The sequence below is a fragment of the Micropterus salmoides genome, unplaced genomic scaffold, assembly GCF_014851395.1.
Source record: "Micropterus salmoides isolate LMB-PRFRI ecotype aquatic unplaced genomic scaffold, ASM1485139v1 Ms_hic_scaffold_1, whole genome shotgun sequence".
In the NCBI taxonomy this organism is placed as follows: Eukaryota; Metazoa; Chordata; class Actinopteri; order Centrarchiformes; family Centrarchidae; genus Micropterus; species Micropterus salmoides.
In genome coordinates this window covers 63,284,016-63,306,743 of record NW_024040040.1, presented here as the reverse complement: position 1 = coordinate 63,306,743, position 22,728 = coordinate 63,284,016, and the positions used below count along the sequence as shown (strand labels likewise).

Genomic DNA, 22,728 nt, shown 5'->3' with positions numbered 1-22,728 from the left:
AATGTGTGTAATATTATCCGAAGGGATTACCAGGAAGCATGGGGCACAGTTAAGAAAAGGAAAAGGGGTAAACGAGGCGGCGTAAAAACTCGCCTGAAGAAACAGCGCTTCAACCGGGCTCCTTTGCCTTCGATGATTATGGGAAATGTACAATCACTAAGGAACAAAGTGGATGAGCTTCAAGGAAATGTCCGCTACCAAAAGAATTTCATGAACTGCTGTATTATGGCATTTACTGAAACATGGTTCACAGAGCGTGACCGGGATGTTGATTTGTGTATGGATGGATTCGGAGCTCCCTTTCGTTTGGATCGACTATCAGAGGTGACGGGGAAAACCCAAGGAGGAGGGGTATGTTTGTACATCAATAAGCGGTATTGCTCATGTGTTACTGTCAGAGAGCGTATTTGTACACCTGATGTAGAACTTTTATCGGTGTCCTTGAGACCGTTCTATCTACCTCGAGAGTTCCCTCAGATTTTTATTACAGTTGTTTACATTCAACCGAAGGCGAACCCCGCATTTAAGAGTAGGCTTAAGACTTTCCTCTTTGCTTTTAGGCTTTTAGATCAGTTTGTGCTAAGTAATAATTTGATTGGTTGGATTTTGAATTTCTTAACTAATAGAACACAAAGAGTAAAAGTGAATGGTGTCTTATCTACACAGATGAGTTCCTCTACAGGGTCTCCTCAGGGATGTGTGCTGTCCCCGCTTTTATTTATTTTATATACTAACATGTGTCAAAGCATGTATGAGAATAGATTTATTATAAATATGCGGATGACTCAGTAATTTTGAGTTTACTTAAAGAGAATGAGACCTCACATGGTCCAATTATTGAGCATTTTGTCAAGTGGTGTGATGAATCTTACTTACAGTTAAATATATTGAAGACCAAAGATATGCTTATTGATTTTAGGAAAAGCACTCATCCAAGTGATCCTACCTTAATTAAAGGCCAAAAATAGAGTATGTACAATCATACAAATATCTTGGGACCATAATTGATGAGAAACTAAATTTTGAAGAGAATTGTGAGGCTCTGAAAAAAAAGGGGCACCAGCGTTTGTACTGCCTAAGGAGATTATCTGTATTCAATCTTGATAAAACAATAATGAAGTTGTTCTATCATGCTTTTATAGAATCTGTTTTGTCTTTTTCCATCTTAGTATGGTACGGTCATATATCCTTAAAGGCAAAAAATCATCTAGATCAGATAATAAAATGGTCTGGCCGTTTGATAGGCGAGTCAAAACCAGGAGTGGCATCACTATATGCCAAACAATTACAAAGGATGGCCCTTTCAATTTTAAATGATGACTCTCACCCTCTGCGAAATGAGTTTCAGTTATTACCGTCTGCGAGGAGGTATAAAGTCCCTAGGTGTAGAACGAAAAGACATAAAAGCAGCTTCGTAATAAATGCGATTGATATGCTTAACAAATTGTAGAGGTGTTTTCTCAGATATACTAGGGGTCTCATGAATTTTTCATAATGATTTTTTATTTTATTTATTTATTTTATCTGTCCTTATGTGTAGTGTGATGTTCTGTGTTGTGTGTTGTTTTTGTACTGGATGCCATAGAATGTCATTGCACTGTAAAACAAATTTACCTACGGGTATAAATAAAGTAAACAACAACAACAACAACAACATGGAGATTTCCAATAAAGAACAATGCTGACTCAGAATGAGCATCATTCATCAGTCTGTGCAAAGATACACAGAGGGCTAATCTGAGGCAGTCTGGGTAAGACAAATAAAGTGAGAAGCCTTCTTTATTGGGAAACTCAGAAACTCAGCCAGGAAACACAAAGTAAACACAAAGTGGGCATGTGGTACTAAAAGGACAGTAACTTTGGGAGATGAGCACTTTGTTTGTCTAACTCAGACGGCTTAAGCCTCATATTCATTTCATATAAACTTGTGAACCAAAATGGTTGAGTGCCTTTCATTTCAGATGTAACAACAAAAAAAGATGCGATAAACGTTCTGTTTAATCAGATTGAAACACAAACTCCATGTCAAAGGCTTAAAATGCAAATGAAAAATACAGTTTATATCCATTTACATTTTAAAAAGTGTTACCAAGCAGTCTCTCATCAGGCCAGACAAGGAGTGCAAGAAAGAAAAGGTCTTAACTTGTGTCTTACTCACTATTTTACATGCAAGATGAAGCAAACATGAGTTTTCAAAGCAGATAAATACATACAGCAATATAGGCAGCCAATAATGAGCGGACATGACCATGCAATAAAAATACAAGTTCAGAAAATCAGCATATGAATACTGACAATAGATGTGACTTATTGTTATAACATCAACCTGCCAGGGACTCCAGATAAAAATGAGTCTGTATGGCTAAATCTGGCTCATTTACATTTGGGCATTGTCCTTATGTTCACTGATGTGCACTGTCCCTTTAAAAATAAAATAAAATAAACAAACATTATGACCAAATGTGATCATATAATAATCAAAATTGTAAAGTCCTGAAAAAATGGTAGACGGAGCTAAAGTTATGCAGTTTAACACAACAGTCCTGTAATAAATTCTTCACAAAGGTTTAAATGTCCATCAGAGAAGTGTCTAATATTTAATCTATCTGTCCTTCATTAATATAATCGATGTATAAATGATTATTGCTGCCTTGATTCTGCATTCTTGGCCCAGTCTGTCCTGAGGAAAAATCAAATGGGGCCACCTGCTAAGAAAAGGCATAGAAAGTCCATGCATAAATACAGACCACAGATCCATGTTGTCACCACACTCAGTGTCGTCTACTAACTCTGCTGTACAGGGCAGATACATCCTCCACAGCTGCTTGAGGCCTTGTTCTGTGAAGGAATCAATAATTTAAAAGAAGAACATTTAATAAAAAAAACTAAAAAAACATAGAAATGTGAAATTAAACACTTTCACTTTTACTTTATTTAAATTATTTAAATTAAACAGCAACAAAGATTGTCCTGTGTGAAGAGTTGCTCACCCTGCGGCACTGTTGAAGTTGGGGGTCGCGTAAACAACCTCCTCCTCGTTTCTGAGGGGCTGAGCTGGGCTGTAGTTGGAGTAGAGAGCCTCTGCCTGGTTTCTTATGAGTCGTATGGTTGCATCCTGAGTTTCATCTGTCTGCTGGCCACAGAGATAGTCACTATTACATTTTCCATGTACTCTTTACAAGACAAACAGAACTCTGCACTGCAGCATGACAGGACCACTCAGTAAAATATCTGCAGGGTATAAGGTGGAGTGTGTTCAGCCTAATTTGCTAAACCAAAGAACTGTGATCCTGAGGCTTGACATCAGTCTGTAGCCATGTTTCCATCAATGTTATTTATGTGGCATTAGAAAAGGTTGATGAAAAAAAAAACAGAAAAAACAAAATCCTTAATCTCGCAAAAAACTTTTTACGCTGGCTTGAGGTGGTTTTTGCCTTTGTCGAAAAACTCTTAATGCACTACTTGGGAGATGGAAACACTTTTGCCGAATAAGTTCTGATGTAGCGAACTTGTAACTCACGTCTGATCAGCTGTTTCTGCTGTTGGCATCTTGACCAATATTCCCATAACGTGTGGAGACATGGCTGGTAGCAACTTGCCCTCTTGAAACACAATTCTGAGGACCTCTCTCCATTTTTCTAAGATCAGTGGCCATTAGTTCCATGCGACTGGTGTATTCACTGCAAAACAGCTGATGACCCATTTCACATTTCCCTTTTTTTCTTTTTTGCAACATTTCAAGAGTCTGCTTCAACTTTGCATGACAATTGGATGAAACAATTTTTGTGTTGCAATACCAGCAGCAGATGATAATAGTATTCACATTTTACTTAATGCCCCATGAACCAGATAGTGTACAAGAAGTTTGTTGTTCAATTTAGGTGAACCATGTGCCAGAAGTATGTCTGGAGAAAGACATTAATTCATTGTGGGTATTTAAAGTAAAAGTTTGTCAGTTTTAAAACAACAGTCTTATGTTTTATATAGTGCTGGGATGAAATTACTGACTTTGTAAGAGACCCGTTTGATTTGTGTAACTTGGATGGCTAAAGCCTCATTTTACCTTCAGATAAACTTTTAAATAATTTTCACACAGATTGAGGACATTGGATTTTGTCCCTCATTACAACACTGAAAGTGCATTAGGAAGGGATTTCTTAATAACGTAGAATGAACAGGAGGAATAATTACTGTTTAAATGTTTATATGGACACCTGGATAACAAACAGACTTGGACAATGTGGAACCTCTCCTTTAATCTTTCAGGTAAACCAGATGTGAGTCAGATTTTTTTCTCCTGTCTAAAAACTATTAAAATAAATGCCGTTCATTTATAAAACGTGACTTAAGATAGAATCTTAAACTTGCACATTATCTTCAGTTTGGCCATGAGGTTATCAGGTGTAACTAGAGAATGATGCTAGTAGGGAGGGTGATAGATAAAGGAGGATGTGGTTAATTTGGTGAATAAAGTAGTCAAAGAAGGAAGTGATGCACCAATGAGATGACCAGCTGACCGGTGACTGAACAGCATGTTTTTGTTTGTACCTCTGCTCTGTTGTGTGGTGTCTCATCAGCCTCAGGTTGTTTTTGCAAGGAGCTCTTTCTGACAGGAGAATAAATAAAAGAAGCAAATTATTAACTAAACACATGACGCATTTCTTCAAACAAACACTAATACAATGCTAAAAAGCCCATATGTACATTGAGAGTTATTGGTTGCTCTTGTACAAACTGGCCTCAAATAAATCCCTCCCTAAAGTAGTTTCAATGTAAGTGATAGATACACACAGAAATCATATTCTGTGTGTATCTTCCACTGTTAGTCTTTTTTTGTATGGTATTTCCAGCATCACTTACATTGAAACTGCTTTCAGAGGGGATCTCTTGAGGGCCAGTGTTAACATGAGGAACCATTACAGCTAACTTTCAATGTGACTATTGCTTTGAGACTGACTTGACTTGATACCAAAAAATGTGAACGCGTCCTTTAAGATCCATAGTAAATTGAATCACAGAGAAACTGATCTGCTCACCTAATCCATATGAAGACAGAGAGAAGAAGTATGAAGACCAGAACAACAGCACTGACTGATAGAACAACCGGAAATTTCAATGAACCTGGAAAACAACAATCAAGCACAAACACTGGAAAAGTTACAGGAATGTTTGGGTAGATATATAATAGTGAAGATAACTGGACACAAATTATGGTTTAAGTTATTTTGGGATCGGTTTTGTCAAAGTTTAAAAAATAATCCAAACTAAAGTAAGGTGAGCTTCTGTAACCCAAGGTCAGCTCAAAGATGTGTGAGGACCCCTTTAAATGTAGTATAACCTTACCTGCCACAACAATCAGATGTAAGGTGGAGTTATGACGTCCTCTTCTGTTCTGGGCTTCACAGTAATAATTCCCACTGTGTTCAGCTCTGAAGTCAGTGATGGTGAAGTTCTGTCCTGATGCTTTTGGTGAGTCTTCATTCTCCTTGTACCAGGTGTATTTAGCTGCTGGGTTAGCATCACTGCTGCAGGTCAGAGTCACTGAACTGCCCTCCACTATCTCAGCAGAGGGACTCACTGACACAGAGGGAAGCTTTGGAGCATCTGGGGACAAGGTTCACAGGTCTGTTTTAGGCATGGGGTGCCACAAGCTCGGAGGAGCAATATAGTAATAATTCAGTCATTATTTTGATGTCCCAGTTGTTACTTTGTTATCCGCCTGGTTTAGAAATCCTGCTTCATGAGTAAGGCTGTTGTTGCCTCTACAAAGCTAGCTAGCAGGCTACAACAGTCACTAACGGACTTGTACCCCAAAACTTCTCACATTGTGGGCAAAACATTATTTCTTCAGTTCGTTGCTGGAACCTCACATTTTGGCAAGTACTATTACAATTCACATTGGTTTACTTAGAGGGTAGCTGCATGCAATGTCCATGTGGTTGGCACTGCAGTCTCTATTTATTACTCAATGTTAAATTTAGAGCTAAACTGAGGCTTATTGTTTCTCTCTGCTCGCCTGCCGTTCACCGGTCTTGTACCGAGCTGTGCGGGCGCGCGTGCCTCACAACTAACTGTACATGCACGTCGCGGTACTGTTTAAAAGCGATATAATATTCTTTCTGAGGTTCATCGGTGGTGATAAATGATCCAAACGTCCCGCGAGGTGCGGACAGCTCGGCACAACACCGGTGAAGCTTGAGGCTCCGTCTCTTCAGCAGGTGTTCCTCTGCCACTACACCTACACACACATACACATTACGCCCACACATGCGCGCTGACGCCCCCGACCTTAAGGGTTAGGGTTACAATTTTGGATTTATTCATGCACTTTAGAAACATTTATTAAAAGCTTCTTTCTTTTCACATGTTTATTTACAGCACTATATGTTGAAGTGTTTATTGTAATAGGCAGCATGTAAACTTAACGGGAGAAAACTGGTAGTTCTCTTTGAGCACCCCCATATCACCAAAATGACACGATCCTTGTTTCATAACGCTGTTGCAAGCTTTGACTGTGAGATTGACAGCCGAATCAGGCTCCTCCCATTGAAGCATCGAAAAGCTTCAACTAGGGTCAGCCCTAGTCCATTGCTCTGAATATATGTAATTAGGCATCTGACAGACAGCCAATCGTTACACAGAGATCTGAAACCCAACTTCAACTCAACAGAGGATGAGAAGTACAGATGAGTAGATGTTTCTGAGACTTGTTCCAACTCCACCTGCTGTTTATGTGTTCCTCCTGCTAATAATGGGTTCAGCCTCTACCCCTACCAAAGATTTAGTAAAATCCTTTTCATGCAAAAACTGAGCTGTTTGTAGTTTTAAATAAGCTGTTCACTCACATTTCACATTAATGATGTATTCAGATGTCCTCCTCCCCAGCTGGTTCTCAGCTGCACAGTAATACTCTCCAGAGTCAGAGGACTGGATGGAGCTGAAGACAAGCTGTGGTTCTTCACTGAGCAGTGTTTGGTTCTCCTTGTACCAGGTGTATTTAGCTGCTGGGTTAGCATCACTGCTGCAGGTCAGAGTCACTGAATTGCCCTCCACTATCTCAGCAGAGGGACTCACTGACACAGAGGGAAGCTTTGGAGCATCTGGAGGAGAGATGAACATAAATTACTCCTAAATATTAGAATATGTAATCAAGGACGATCCATTAAAACTTCTGTGTTTGTTTATTAGACAGATAGGGAAGGGAAGTCACACATCTGGCTAAAACTAAATTCAAGTATCAGCATGGAAATTTATCTTTGTGCAATTTATGTCCCACCAATAAAATCGACATATTGAGGAAATATTTAGCAATCGCCTCACAGAAATCACCCACTTTCAAGTCCAGGGAAATCTGTTTCTATGTGGAGACCTGAATGCAAGAACTGGTACTGAACCGGATATTATTGACCCACAAGGTAATAATCACGTGTTTGGCCAGACCCCTTAGTAAATCTCCAATTATCACTCACAGAAACAACCTTGATAGTGTGACAAACAGTAGTGGTACAGGGGCTGCTACACCTCTGTCGAGCCTCAAGTCTGTACTTTCTTGACTGTAGGATCAGAGGAGACTCTTTAGGGAGATTTACATACTCTTCTGCTCTTGGTTGTAATGTAGTGGACTATGCAATCACTGACATGGACCCCTCCACTTTCAACGCATTCACTGTCAGACAGCACTCTCAGACCACAACCAAATAAATATGTTTCTGAAAATTCCTGATAACCCGAGAAACTCAGGGAGACGTTCAGATGGGCCCCAAGCAGTTATGAAAAAGTTTGGAAAGCTCTAAATTCAACAAAACTTAAATAAAATAAATAAAATAACACCCTTAATCCAAAACCAATATGACACCAATAAAGTTGTGGATGAGGCTGTGAGAGATATGAACTCCTTTATCCTTTATGACGCAGTTATTGAGGCTGACCTGAAAAATAATAATTACTATTATTAGAATAATAGATAGGTAGGTAGATTTTATTGTCACAATACAACAAGTTGTAGATCGAGTTTTGTAACTCCCTTCTGCTACATAGCAGACTGTAAACATTAATAAAGATTCAATTATGAAAAATGGTAACAGAAATAAACTATAATCACTGGAGCAGTGCTGAGGATGAACTAGAGTTTAAGAAAAACTGTGGCAGCAGAAACTTCTCTCTCTCTTCCCAGAAGGCAGCAGGGTGAACAGGCTGTGGCTGGGTGGGTACTGTGCTCACCTCACCGATATCACTGATGCTCAGGAGATGGGTACCAATGATCTTCTGAGCAGTTTGAATCACCCGCTGCAGAGCCCTTCAGTCCTGGGCCGTGCACATCCCATGGCAGTTAGTGATGTTTCCAGTCAGGATGCTTTCCATTGCTCCTCTGTAAAAGCTGATAAGAATTTCTGAGCTTTTTTCACCAGCATGGAGATGTGGGACGACCATGTCAGGTTCTCCGTGACGCCGATTCCCAGGAACTTGATCTATTCACCCGCTCTATTAATAAGAGTAAGACTGAAGGACAGTCAGGAAAGACTAACTGATGGCAGAAAAGAGTGCACTGGGGGTGGAGAGGCTAGTTACCCTTTCCACATGCCCATGCAGAAAAGCCTTTCATGGACGCCCCAACCAACTACAAGAAAGATACAGAGAAAACAGCCCGGTGGTCCATTGAGAGGCGGGACAAGGTGGATCTCTCTGACAAACTCATGGCCTCCTCTATCATGAAGCTCTCTGATGGCTTGGTGAAGATAGACCAATGACCAGTTTGCATACTGCCTGAGAAAATAATGTTTCTCGTTTACTGATGGATTTGTTTTTGTGGTGCCGAAATATTTTTTCGGTGTTGGCGAATGATAAAAAAAAACCCACTTAATATTACCAGTTTTTTTTTTTTTTGTAATACAACTTGACCAGCGGCGATAGCAAGCTTTTTTAATAGCAGGAGAATCCACACAACAGGCGCGTCTCACTCTCTCCTGCAGTGCTGCCGCTCGAGGCGCGTCAAATATGACATCCAGACTTTTGTCAAACGAGATAGGCCCATTAAAGTTGAATCTGTCACAGGGCAGCCACAGTCACTCAGACCGTAGACCGTCGGCCTCCCTTCTTGTTTTAACCTGATGGCATGATCTCTGTCATCACGTGCAATTGATTGCATGCATACACACATCAACACAGCGGTCAGTCAGTGCGCGAGTGTGCGTAGAAAAAATGCACAGGAGAACGAGAGAAAGAGAAAAGGCTGAGATGGAGAAAAGAGCCCTTAAATGCTGTGAAATTACAGATGGTGTTTAAAGAGATTACGTTACGGAAGTTGTGTGTGGCGTCGCTATGACGACAAGCTATGTACTATCTCTGGGTACTATCTGTAACGGAAAACGGAGCAGGGCCGAGTAGAGTCGAGTCTATCGATTTGCGCTCTGGTAGCATTTTTCGGTGAAGGCAGCATAGATTAGTCCTAAAAGACGATGCAACTCCGACTCTGTTTGGGCCTGGAAATTCACAATCACAACCTGTAAGTATGCTTTATCGGTTGTGAATTATATTTAAAATAAACACGGCAATGTAACTTCAGACTGTTCAAGTGCGGAGTTGCTGTAAACGTTGGCCAACACAGCTAAAGTTATAGCTATAATGCTAATGTTACACCTGATGTGAAAGCTACTGAGCAAATGTTCAAATTGTTTGGCCAATTTTGATGTAAAATTGAGTTGAAATATGGTGATTTTTGTAGTGCTTTATGGTAAGATGTGGAACAATGATGTTGTGTGGTTGTGGACTTGTGAGTAACTTTACCATCTGCTAGGTTTCGGTCGCAGACTGAAGACTTTGATTTGGATCACACTACCTTGTTTCTTACGACCCGCCCTTCTCTGCTTCTGATTGGCTAGTAGTCCTTACCTGGGAACTACGCATGTGCAACTCCCAGCAAAGATTTTGTACAAGTAAGATGCATCACTCTGTAGCTCAAGAGCGGAGCGTACAACACAGGGTGAAAAGAGGAGCTGCAGCAATGTGCAGTATGAGAAAAATAGGGTGTTTTTTGAAAATGAAACCATGTAAACCTGTTCTGGTAAGATTTTGAACCTGAAAATGAGCAGAATACCACCTCTTTAATAGACTACATCTTTTCAAAAGAGGAGCTTTACACACAACCTTATCAGAGCGAATGACAATATTAGGATTTCTTACTACTAAGACGAGTGTCTGTCGAGTCTGTGAGGAATAAATCTTCAGAAACTTTACTCCATTATAAAGTTTTACAATGAAAAATTAATTATTACGGTATAGAATACTCTAATATGGTTATGTCTGAAATTATAATAGTATTGTGCGCAAGCATGTTTTTTTCCTGACACAGTGGAGTAAACTCACACACTGAAGGAGAGCGAAATCCTCATGTCCTTTTACAGCACAGGAGATGTCTCCAGGATAAAACTGATCTTTATAAGAAGATGTCTCCACCCTTTCCATTTTCTGTCCATTCTTGAGCCAGATGTAGGAAGAACGATCAGGAAGACGACAGCTGCTGTGACAAAGCAGCTCTGCCTCAGTATAATTCTGGTAGACTGTTGATCTGATCACCTGCATCTGGAGATCTGGGAAGAAAAAACAGAAATATTTGTCTTTATGTGGTGCTGAATCACAACATACACAGAGATGTAAACAATAGAACATTATAACAATCATGTAATCAATTAATCACACAAACATTATTTCCCATTAGGATCACTATTCTGCACATTCACTTTTCATCAGATAGTTTAAATGTGCTGTTACAGTTTGTGTTCATCAGTACCTGTGACAGTCAGAGTTGTACCAGGTAAACTACTCCTCCATTCAAAGCTCCATGTGTTGAATTTGAAGTGATACTCAGCTGAGTCGCTCTCTCTCAGGTCAGTGATTCTCAGAGTGGAGCGTCCTCTCTCTGTTTCAAGGACCTGAACACGACCTGCATACTGGGAGTCTTCACTAAGGTCCTCAGGCTGTGAGGGATTCTGCCACTGAAGACTACGTTCAGGTCTGAACCAGAATTTAGATCTGATAGTGTAATAACTGTTGTAAGTACAAGAAATGTCCACTGATGAGCCTTTGAAGGCACAGATGCTTCTGTCAGTGTAAGTCACTCTGTTGCATGAATGACCGTGGCCACCTGAAAAATATAATAATAATTTTATTATTATTACAAAAACTATAGTCTTTACTGCAGTAATTCACAGCTAGTTGTATTGCTGTGGATGGGGTTGCTCATCATAAAAGATACATGAAGTCATGGTCAGTGTTGGGCAGTAACGCATTACTCTAATATTGTTACTTTTCCCAGTAACTAGTAGTGTAACGGATTACGATTTCCAAAACAGTTATAATATTACAGTTACTAATCCAAATAACGCTGCGTTACTGTGTTCCTGAACGCATCGACGTGTTCAAGTCAGCTGTTCAGCCAAGAAGCTGAAGATAGAATGAAGAAAAGGGAGAGAGGCGTTGTTTCTACAGCAGTAAGTACTCCCATTATTGTATCAGAATAAGATGCAAAGAACATCGTCGTGCGTTGTAAACTTTGTGCGACCAGCAAAACAATTCTACATCTAATCTATTGAAGCATCAGCTGAACAGCACAGCAACATGAAACTTAGCCTATAGAAATAAACTCCAGCCGCTACTGTCAGTGATGCATCCACTCGTGGGGAGTGGCGTTAAGCAACGTTGTGTTTCGTAAAATAACTTAATAATGCTCTAATAAAAGTGTGTGCAGAAAAACAGTAGTTCAAAAGTCAAGAGTGAAAGATATATAGTAACGTAACTAGTTACCCAGTAATAAGTAAAGTAATATTATTACTTTTAAGGAGTAATAAGTAACTAGTACATTTACAATTTCAGCCCAACACTGGTGATGGTACAGAACATTAGTCACATTAGTAGAAGATTGTGGAGTGAACTCACACACTGATGGAGAAGGAAATTCCTCAAGTCCTTTAAGGGCACATGAATAGCTGTCTGCAGGATAAAAGTAGTCTGAATAAGAAGATGCTTCCTTAATTTTCTGTCCATTCTTGTACCAGATGTAGGAGGTTTGATCAGGTAGACTACAGCTGCTGAGACACTTCAGCTGTGACCATGTACATGTACACTGCATGATTGTGAGCTGCTCATCTGCACCTGGAAACCTGTATATGTAAAGATATAAAACAAATATAATAACTGAACTGTCAATTTCCACATATGATAATTGGCACACTGAGATTAACAGCCAACGTACACAAATGTTACCTGCGACAGACAAAGTGACTCCAGGTGAACCAGTAAATCTTCCACCTGGTTGGTTTGTTATGAACATGAACTTGTACTCAGCTGAGTCGCTCTCTCTCAGGTCTGTGATTCTCAGAGTGCAGATGTTGTTAGAACAACTGTACTGCAAACGACCTGCGTACTCTGAGTCTGTTCTCAGATCCACAGGTACATCTCCATTCATCTGAGTAAACCAGAATGTTTTCTCAACTGTAGTATCACGGCCATTTATTCTGGATGGGTGTGTAGGTGCATCTTATTTCCACTGTTGATCCTTTTAAGGCACAGATCTGAGTAGAGGTGTAAGTCACTCCCCAGCCTTCTGAGCCTGTATCACTGTAACACAGAGCACATCAGAAACTACAGTCAGACTCAACAACATCAGGAGACAGACTTGAAGTGCGGAGGTGGTTTCAGAAAGGAAAGTTTGATCAGCTTCAAAAAACCCAGAATCTTGTGAGTGAGTCACTGTCACAAATCGTTCTTCATGATACACCTTTAGAAGCTTGAGATCATTTTGATTTAAACAGAGCATTTTCACAGCAGACTTTTGGCTTGTTATATCAGGAAAAGCACATATGTAATATGATATTACACCTGAATGAAAGAGGAGAAGTGCCACGTGAAAATTTATTTTACAATTCTGAGTTTCAACTGTCAACTGATTTGATTTCAACACAGCTTCGGCAGTTTTACAAAACATTCTGGTGATTTGAAAATGTGACCAAACATTTTCAGAAACCACTGCAACCAATGCAGCAGAAAACTCCAGCAACAATGGCAAAGGAAAGAACCACAGCTGTGAGATATTTTGTACCGCCGTTGTTCTATTATTACATTCTGAGTAATGTTGTGACATTTTAACTTAAAAAAAAGAAAATTCTTGGCTTGTTTAGAAGCACTCAAAATATGAAAGGGGACTGTCATTACTTTATTATAAATAGACATCACATTATTAGCTTACAGTTGTGGTTACTGTGCATTAGGCCAAGATGCATAATTCTGGTCTCTATGCCTTTCTATTTATGCCTAGACCTATTTATGTTACAATTACAAAAGTAAATGGAGATACAATAAAGAAAAATTAGATTTTCATACTCGCCGAGTATAAAATCACACCATACACCATAAAAAAGGCAGAATTAATGAGAGGTAGTGGTTACTTGTTCTTAATGGTGATGTTATTTAAATCACGGTAGACAATTAGTGTTGTGTCGTTCATTTGACCTATTCTTGTATGTGACTCAGGAGGAACGGGTTGTCTCAGTGAGTAATTTGTTCATTTTAACGCATGCGTGAATAGTCTTGGACTCTTACGTTTACTCTTTACATGGCAGCTGCATGGGCTCCGTCAACACAGGAAACAGAATTGATTAGTTCACGACTCTCAACTGAGGGTCTCTGGGTTTGAGTCGTTCATTTGTCACGTGACAGCTGGCTACAGGCTGTTGTAAGCAGGCAGCACAGGAAACAGAACTGATTAGTTCAGGACTCATAACTGTGGGTCTCTGGGTCTGGGTCATTCATTTTTCACGTAACATCTTGGCTACTGTGGAGCAGGAATGAACTAATCATTCAGCGCTCACATGGGTCCTCAGAGTCTGTCTTCACTCGGCAGGCTGACTTACTGCCAGCACCGGGAATGAGAGGCAAGTCGGTTGTCAGGTAACAGTCACTGGACTGACATACACTCACCTAAAGGATTATTAGGAACACCATACTAATACTGTGTTTGACCCCCTTTCGCCTTCAGAACTGCCTTAATTCTATGTGGCATTGATTCACAAGGTGCTGAAAGCATTCTTTAGAAATGTTGGCCCATATTGATAGGATAGCATCTTGCAGTTGATGGAGATTTGTGGGATGCACATCCAGGGCACGAAGCTCGCGTTCCACCACATCCCAAAGATGCTCTATTGGGTTGAGATCTGGTGACTGTGGGGGCCATTTTAGTACAGTGAACATTGTCATGTTCAAGAAACCAATTTGAAATGATTCAAGCTTTGTGACATGGTGCATTATCCTGCTGGAAGTAGCCATCAGAGGATGGGTACATGGTGGCCATAAAGGGATGGACATGGTCAAAAACAATGCTCAGGTAGGCCGTGGCATTTAAACCATGCCCAATTGGCACTAAGGGGCCTAAAGTGTGCCAAGAAAACATCCCCCACACCATTACACCACCACCAGCAGCCTGCACAGTGGTAACAAGGCATGATGGATCCATGTTCTCAGTCTGTTTACGCCAAATTCTGACTCTACCATCTGAATGTCTCAACAGAAATCGAGACTCATCAGACCAGGCAACATTTTTCCTGTCTTCAACTGTCCAATTTTGGTGAGCTCTTGCAAATTGTAGCCTCTTTTTCCTATTTGTAGTGGAGATGAGTGGTACCCGGTGGGGTCTTCTGCTGTTGTAGCCCATCCGCCTCAAGGTTGTGCGTGTTGTGGCTTCACAAATGCTTTGCTGCATACCTCGGTTGTAACGAGTGGTTATTTCAGTCAAAGTTGCTCTTCTGTCAGCTTGAATCAGTCGGCCCATTCTCCTCTGACCTCTAGCATCAACGAGGCATTTTCGCCCACAGGACTGCCGCATACTGGATGTTTTTCCCTTTTCACACCATTCTTTGTAAACCCTAGAAATGGTTGTGCGTGAAAATCCCAGTAATTGAGCAGATTGTGAAATACTCAGACCGGCCCGTCTGGCACCAACAACCATGCCACGCTCAAAATGACTTAAATCACCTTTCTTTCCCATTCTGACATTCAGTTTGGAGTTCAGGAGATTGTCTTGACCAGGACCACACCCCTAAATGCATTGAAGCAACTGCCATGTGATTGGTTGATTAGATAATTGCATTAATGAGAAATTGAACAGGTGTTCCTAATAATCCTTTAGGTGAGTGTATATCTAATATCTATTTTGATAATTTTGTGACATTTAATAAAGCATAACGTTATTACAGTGCAGTTATGTTGTGCTAAGTTATAGTTTTAACACAGCCGCACCGGAACTTTATTCCTGCTAGTGTTTACAGCCAACAGCTGATGAGAGTTGTTCTGGTTCCGCTCCACTTCAGCGCCCTGACAGGGTTCTCCCGGGAGCCGAATTACCACCGAGGTCATCTCCTCTCCAAAACAAATGGACCGGCTCATTAAAACATAAAACACAGCCACATAGCAACGTTAGCCCTGTGGTTTGTTTACAGCTAACAGCTGATCTGAGTCGCCTGAGAATGCAACTTAACTTTTACTTTTTATTTATCGACAGAGCCGTGCTGTTGTTTCACTGCTCCTCACTGCTGAACAACCTAAAGTGTTTTTTGTTATTTTTTTTAATAAGAGTGTGTTTTATTCATCTAGTGTGTCAAGCTTATTACTTCAATATATTCCCTGTAAATCTGATGTTAATATATAGATTTTATCATGGATAGGCTGCTGTATGAATGAGCACTTTAGAGATATAGTGATAGTAATTATAATTATAGATATGACTAGTCTGGTAGTATACTCAGGAAAGATTGTGAAAGAATTGTGAAAATGGACGGATTTAGCTGGAGTAGTGGCTTAATTGAATATTGACAACATATTTCTGTGGTTTTTACCATGATAGAGAAACATCAAGAGGTGAATTTGTGCATTATACTTTGTCAATTAGAGCAAGCCAGGCAGCCTTTCTGTGTTTGAGAACTGCTAAAAAAAAAAAATCGCCCACTAGAGGGCTGCAGCGCCGCAATAACTGGCCTAGTTCAAATGAATGAAATGATTGAAATGACACAAAAAAGATTAGTTTATTTAATGAATGACATTTGGGGACACAAGTCTTTCAAAAACGTGACTTTTCCCATCACTATAGTCAATACATGGCCAGAGGGAGCCATCCTTCTTGCCTACAAAAAAGAAGCTAGCTCCCACTGCAGAGGAAGAAGGGTGGATTATGGCAACTGCTACTGAGTACTACAGATACCGCTCCATGGACTCCCTTTCGGGGCACAACAGATTTTAAGCTGTTATGGAGGCACCAGAGAGGAGATCAATGGGGCAGTCATAGGGGCGATGTGGAGGTAATGAAAAGGGTCAAATCTTTGCTGAACACTGTCGTGTAAGTCGTGGTATTCAACTGGTACAAAGGATAAATCTCTACTGGCAACAGACCAAAGGCAGGTGGAATGGCATATGAGCTCCAACTCACTATTTTTCCGGCATTCCAATCAACGTGGGGGTTCTGCCTGCTCAGCCAGTTGTGGCAAAGAACCAGCGGACAAAGGGTTGAAAAGATCAAATGAAGAATGAATGATGAATTTATACAGAAAGTTGCATTCTGGGGGATTGGGGTGGTGTACTGACTGAGCTGATCTGCTGGGGCAGGTTGAAATGGCCATCTGTGAGGTTATTTGGGTTACCATGTTAACCATCGCCTGGTTGGAATCCAAAAGCGTCTGGAGCATTTGTTCATGTGGACCAAGCAGTTGCCCCTGCCTGAGCCCATGCTTTTGGCCAGATCGTTCTGTTAAGAACTGATAATTCTGGACTCAAAAGCACACAAGGACAGGGCTAAATAGTGAACAGTCAACACAGTTTATTAGAGCGTGCAACAGAAGGTGGCTTAGGCAGGAAAGCATAGTGGCCACCAGGGTGCGGCAACCACGCAGACCACCATGCAGGAGGATTGGAGAATGGTGTCTAGATCGGAGGGAGCCTCCACGGCGTGCAACCGACGGTGGTTAAGCATTAAAGTGTTGGAGCTGGGCAGAGTGGCCACCAGGAACCGGCAAGCAGGGGAATAGGTCTCCAAACTGGGCTGGGGCTGGGGCTGGGGCTTCCAGTTAGAAGTGATCCACTCAGGTTAACTGACGATCCGATGAAAGATTGTAAGTCGCTTTGGATACAGCAGGAACTGATTAGTGGAACGAGGCTCAGGTGCGTAGCTGGAGCTTGGCAGCATGAGCCAGAGGGTGTAGCCACATCCAGACAGGGTAACAGACAGGAAACAAGGGGAACGGTGGAAAACAGAGGTCAAGACAACGGATGAGTAGGAGACACTGCTGGCTTCTGACAGTGAGTGTGTGTTTGTGCTTGTCTTGCTCCGTCACAGTGCTGACAGACACATGGCACTACTGGAGTTCAGGCCTCATGGGCCCTGAGAAGCCTAAAAGTCTTACACTAACATTTGAACATAATAATAAAACATTTAAACATTACTGTGTGTGTCTCAGACATGAAATTCTAAGAAAACATATAAATACAACTAAATATTTTCTTAGAGTAGGTTGTAACATTTTCATTGTTGTTACAATTAACCTCTCTCTTGTAGCCATGAACTAGCTTACAGCTCACCACTAAAACATTAGCACTAACAACTTGCATGAAAAATATCTACATAGACACACAATAAACATGATTTAAGTTTGATTAATTTAACTTCAAAGAAGGCAATGCTATAACAAAAATAAATCAAATGTAAAAACAAATACTTTCTTACCTTGTTACTACTTTTTTACATGTGATAAAAGGATTAAATTAGGCATCTGCAGAGTGAATCAGGGGATTCGTAACTTGTTCCTGATTGGAGAAATTATACGCATTACAGCTGACTCAAGTTACAACCATCCCTGGTCCCCATTTATTTCACCTGTGCTTTAAGGTGGCTTTAAGGTGGACCGCAAAACACAGATGACAAAGTAGATATTAGTAATTCTACGACAGCATGTATGTTCTCTGACATGTATAGCAATTGTAAGTCGCTTTGGATAAAAGCGTCAGCTAAATGAATAAATGTAAATGTTGTAATCAGGTGAGCATATACTAAGTACACATAACTCACACAGATGTTATAACAAGGAAACTGGTAATGTGGGAGACTAAGTGATCAATGAACCAACTTAGAGCGCTGTGGTTCAAGACCTTTTTTGTCAAACACCCCAGGGCCAAGTGAGATGAACCCATTGTCAACAACCATTTATCCAGTACCTTTAGCCAAATATCTAAACTGTTTATCCATGCTGTTTGCCTGTGACTCTTTGCGCACTTCATTTCTATCCATTATTATAAAAGTGGAAGTTATAGCTGTGTTCACAAATGAGGTAAACTGTATCAGATCATTTCTTTAAGCATCTGACGGGAGATGGCTTTTAAAAGTCGACACAATCACACAACTCATACTGTTCATAATCACATTTCGTGAACTTCAGTTTATGAAGTTTACATTGTTAAGGTTTAACTGCAAAGAGATGCTGCTGGTGTAAAGAACAGACACAGCTCTGTGTTGGTTGTGTGTAAAGACTTCAATTTAAAGAAAGAGAAGTGAATGTCTGGTAATGCCTCATAATATAAATGTAGATGGACAGTACCTTGTACAGAGAGAAGGAAGACAACAAATCCACTCGCTGCTGCTGTTAAACTCATAGTTTCTATTCACATCTGTAAAATCACATCAGCAGGTAGATCACATACATGAGAAGTCCTGTATGTCAGTTGGTCACAATAAACATTTCAAATGAAAAAGGGAGGATGTGGTCTTTGTCTCTCTGTGGTTGGGGTAGTTGGTATGGTAAAAGCTGTCCTGGCTTCCTTCCTCTTTACATTATCAACATGCATCAACAGATGAATGTCTGTAAAACTCCAAGTTGCAATGAAAACAAAAATTGTAATGTTTAATATTCTTAGTGTTGTTTTGCTTGATGCAGCTCAATGAGAAATGCATGTTGCTAATACAGACAGGGAAAGTGAGGTCACTCACACGCACACATACACAAACACATACTGTATGTGCAGTCATGGTACAACACATCAACGTGGGCTGCCCTGGCTGCTTGGGTTCTCACCTGCCTGCTGCTGGGGTCGGTGTGGCACTGGTGTGGCATCCCACTCTCACAAAAAAATAATCAGACATCGCCTAGGGTTTGGTAAGGGGCTGCAGAGACTCAATCAGACATGCATCACTTAAGGACCGTGTATTCAAAGAGCCTTAGTGAACCCCTCTCGCCGTAAAGGTGTCAATAGAGACACTTAGCAGGACAGCAAAGGAATTGTCCAACCCCTCTCCCTCCATAGGGTACCTCAGGACATCAAAGTACCACCCTTTCTGATCCCTTTTCCCACAGAATGGCTGAGCCATAAAACGCCACTCCCTTCTCTTCTTTTAGCTGATGTGCAAATGTGATAAGCCAGGATTGCGAAAGGGAGACACGAACGACTCCTGCCTTCTTGAGCTAAAACAATGTTTCATTATAAACTGTTGTTCTGTTTAAACAGTAATCCTTGCTAAGTTAGTGGTGGCGTTTGCCTCCATTTGAATAGTTATGTTACCATGTTGGTGTTATTTGTTGTTGAAAAGAATCTAAATAAGTTAATTTCGCAGTGTTTTAATTTGCAGCAAGGATCCCTGACCGTTATTCATTTTAATGAATCAAAGCTATCGTCATGTAACCCACGCTCCCCCAAATGGACAAAATAAGTATTACAGGCCATCGTCTGAAATGCCGTTGAATGTATAAATGTCACTCTGTATTTATCCTGTCCAATAATCTGATGCCATTTGTGTATCTTGCTTATATTCTCTAAGAACGTGTAACAGTTACTTCCCAACACTGGTCACTCGAATAACAATATGGAACTGGTCACTGGAACATAACATACATAATAGGCCTAAACTAGCTTTAAACTATACAGTATGTGAAAATTTATTGAATTTGCTGAGATTATGTAAGTAATTTAGTAACATTATACTAACAGCTGACTTGAATAACATCAGGTCCAGTGCAGCTGACCTGCCGCCATGTTGTGAATTCATGCCAAGGGCGGTGCATTCAGTAACTCAGTACCGCAGCGTTACTTGGATTGGTACCTGTAATAATATTACTGTTTTAGAAATTGTAATCCGTTACACTACTAGTTACTGGGAATGAGATGAGACTCCAAGGGAACTATATGTCCGCCTTAAAAACTTGTTTCACAAGTGGGTGAAACCAGAGAAATCCACTGTGAAGGACATTTCTGAAGTGATGATCCTGGAGCAGTTTCTGAGGATGGTGAATCCGGAGTTGGAGGTGTGGATACAGGAACGGGCTCCTAAGTCTGCAGAGGAGGCTGCAAGCCTAGCAGAAGTCCAGAGCTCAGAGGAGAAGGGATAAGCTAGGCCAGAAGTTGTACAGCACATGAAGCCCACTCAGTTTCTGGAGTTTGATGTGCCCTCTGATATATCAGCACAGCAGCAGACTGACCCGACCTTAAAGCCCTGGTTTGATAAAGTCTCAGCGGTTGAAGGGAAGAAGCAGGGACGAACAGATGTTCTTGCAGAAGCAACCTATGCCGTGAGAGATGGTATTCTTTATCAATGCAAAGGCAAGACTGAGGCCATTGCTTTGCCACAGGCTCTTAGGCAGAAAGTCATTGAACTTGGTCATTCAATCCCCTGGGCAGGCCATTTAGCATTTCAAAAGTCTCTAAATAGAATCGCTAGGCGATTTGTGTGGTCAGGCACGTACACTCAAGTACAGCAGTTTTGTGTATCATGTCAGATATGTCCATTGACCTCAAACAAAGGAGTGGCCCGTGCCCGACTTCAGCCATTGCCTATAATAGACACACCATTTGAAAGAATAGGCATGGATATAGTGGGCCCTCTTGAGAGAAGTTCCTCTGGTGAATGGTGCAGTCCAATCATACTTAGTTGGGGCTCCTTTTGCCTGAATTACTGCAGCAATGCGACGTGGCATGGAGTCGATCAGTCTGTGGCACTGCTCAGGTGTTATGAGAGCCCAGGTTGCTCTGATAGTGGCCTTCAGCTCTTCTGCATTGTTGGGTCTGGCATATTGCATCTTCCTCTTCACAATGCCACATAGATTTTCTATAGGGTTAAGGTCAGGCCAGTTTTCTGGCCAATTAAGACAGGGATACCATGGTCCTTAAACCAGGTACTGGTAGCTTTGACACTGTGTGCAGGTGCCAAGTCCTGTTGGAAAATGAAATCTGCATCTCCATTAAGTTGGTCAGCAGCAGGAAGCATGAAGTGCTCTAAAACTTCCTGGTAGATGGCTGCGTTGACCTTGGACCTCAGAAAACACAGTGGACCAACACCAGCAGATGACATGGCACCCCAAACCATCACTGACTGTGGAAACTTTACACTGGACTTCAAGCAACGTGGATTCTGTGCCTCTCCTCTCTTCCTCCAGACTCTGGGACCTTGATTTCCACTCAGCAGCAGTCCAGTCCTTTTTGTCTTTAGCCCAGGCGAGACGCTTCTGACGCTGTGTCTTGTTCAAGAGTGGCTTGACACAAGGAATGCGACAGCTGAAACCCATGTCTTGCATACGTCTGTGCGTGGTGGTTCTTGAAGCACTGACTCCAGCTGCAGTCCACTCTTTATGAATCTCCCCCACATTTTTGAATGGGTTTTGTTTCACAATCCTCTCCAGGGTGCGGTTATCCCTGTTGCTTATACACTTTTTTCTACCACATCTTTTCCTTCCCTTCGCCTCTCTATTAATGTGCTTGGACACAGAGCTCTGTGAACAGCCAGTCTTTAGCAATGACCTTTTGTGTCTTGCCCTCCTTGTGCAAGGTGTCAATGGTCATCTTTTGGACAGCTGTCAAGTCAGCAGTCTTCCCCATGATTGTGTAGCCTACAGAACTAGACTGAGAGACCATTTAAAGGCCTTTGCAGGTGTTTTGAGTTAATTAGCTGATCAGAGTGTGGCACCAGGTGTCTTCAATATTGAACCTTATATATTAATATAATAATAATTATATATATTATTAATTTAAATAATAATATTCTAATTTTCTGAGATACTGATTTTCGGGTTTTCATTAGTTATAATCATCAAAATTAAAAGGAATGAACACTTGAAATATATCAGTCTGTGTGGACTGAATGTATACATTATACAAGTTTCACTTTTTAAATGGAATTACTGAAATAAAATCAACTTTTTGATGATATTCTAATTATATGACCAGCACCTGTACATACTAGTAAGAGCAGCAATAGCAAGAGCTAGTAAGAGCTCATAGCACATACCCCCATCAATGGGGTAAATATCACAGCTGTGGCTCAGGAAGTAGAGCAGGTAACCGGAAGGTCAGCGGTTCAATACCCGGCTCCTTCAGGCTGCGTATCAAGGTGTCCTTGGGCAAGATACTGAACACCAAATTGCCCCTGGTGGCTGTTCCAGTGTGTGAATGGTGAAGTGTAAAAGCGCTTTGAGTGGTTGAAAAGACTAGAAAGGTGCTATACAAATACAGAGCATTTACATTTACCTAGGTACAGAAGTAAGAGTTAACAAAAAAGTGCAACCAATACAAGATAAGTGTAAGGGGATAGAAGAGGAGTGTTAGGAGTTAGAGGTGTTATAAGAGGAAGTGTTCTCAGAAGAGATGAGTTTTCAAGAGCTTCTTGAAGTTAGAGAAGGACGCCCAGCTCGCTAAGCCGGCCTTCAGATTCTAGTA

The 22,728-nt window shown here is 41.0% G+C and overlaps 1 protein-coding gene and 1 long non-coding RNA gene across 2 annotated transcripts in view; both read right to left on the bottom strand.

The window, feature by feature from the left end:
• The window catches only part of LOC119898138 (B-cell receptor CD22-like), a 509,835-nt gene extending 498,855 nt beyond the window's left edge, over window positions 1-10,980 (bottom strand). The window contains exon 1 of the mRNA XM_038712314.1: window positions 10,787-10,980. The gene's annotated coding sequence lies outside the window, so the exon portion shown is untranslated. The remainder of the gene's footprint in view (window positions 1-10,786) is intronic.
• On the bottom strand, window positions 1,981-5,413 carry LOC119899072. The gene is made up of 5 exons (XR_005443706.1): window positions 5,344-5,413; window positions 5,037-5,121; window positions 4,549-4,606; window positions 2,991-3,133; window positions 1,981-2,838 (listed from the first exon to the last, which is right to left on the bottom strand). It is a non-coding gene; the product is annotated as an uncharacterized LOC119899072 (long non-coding RNA).
• Window positions 10,981-22,728: the final 11,748 nt, after the last annotated feature.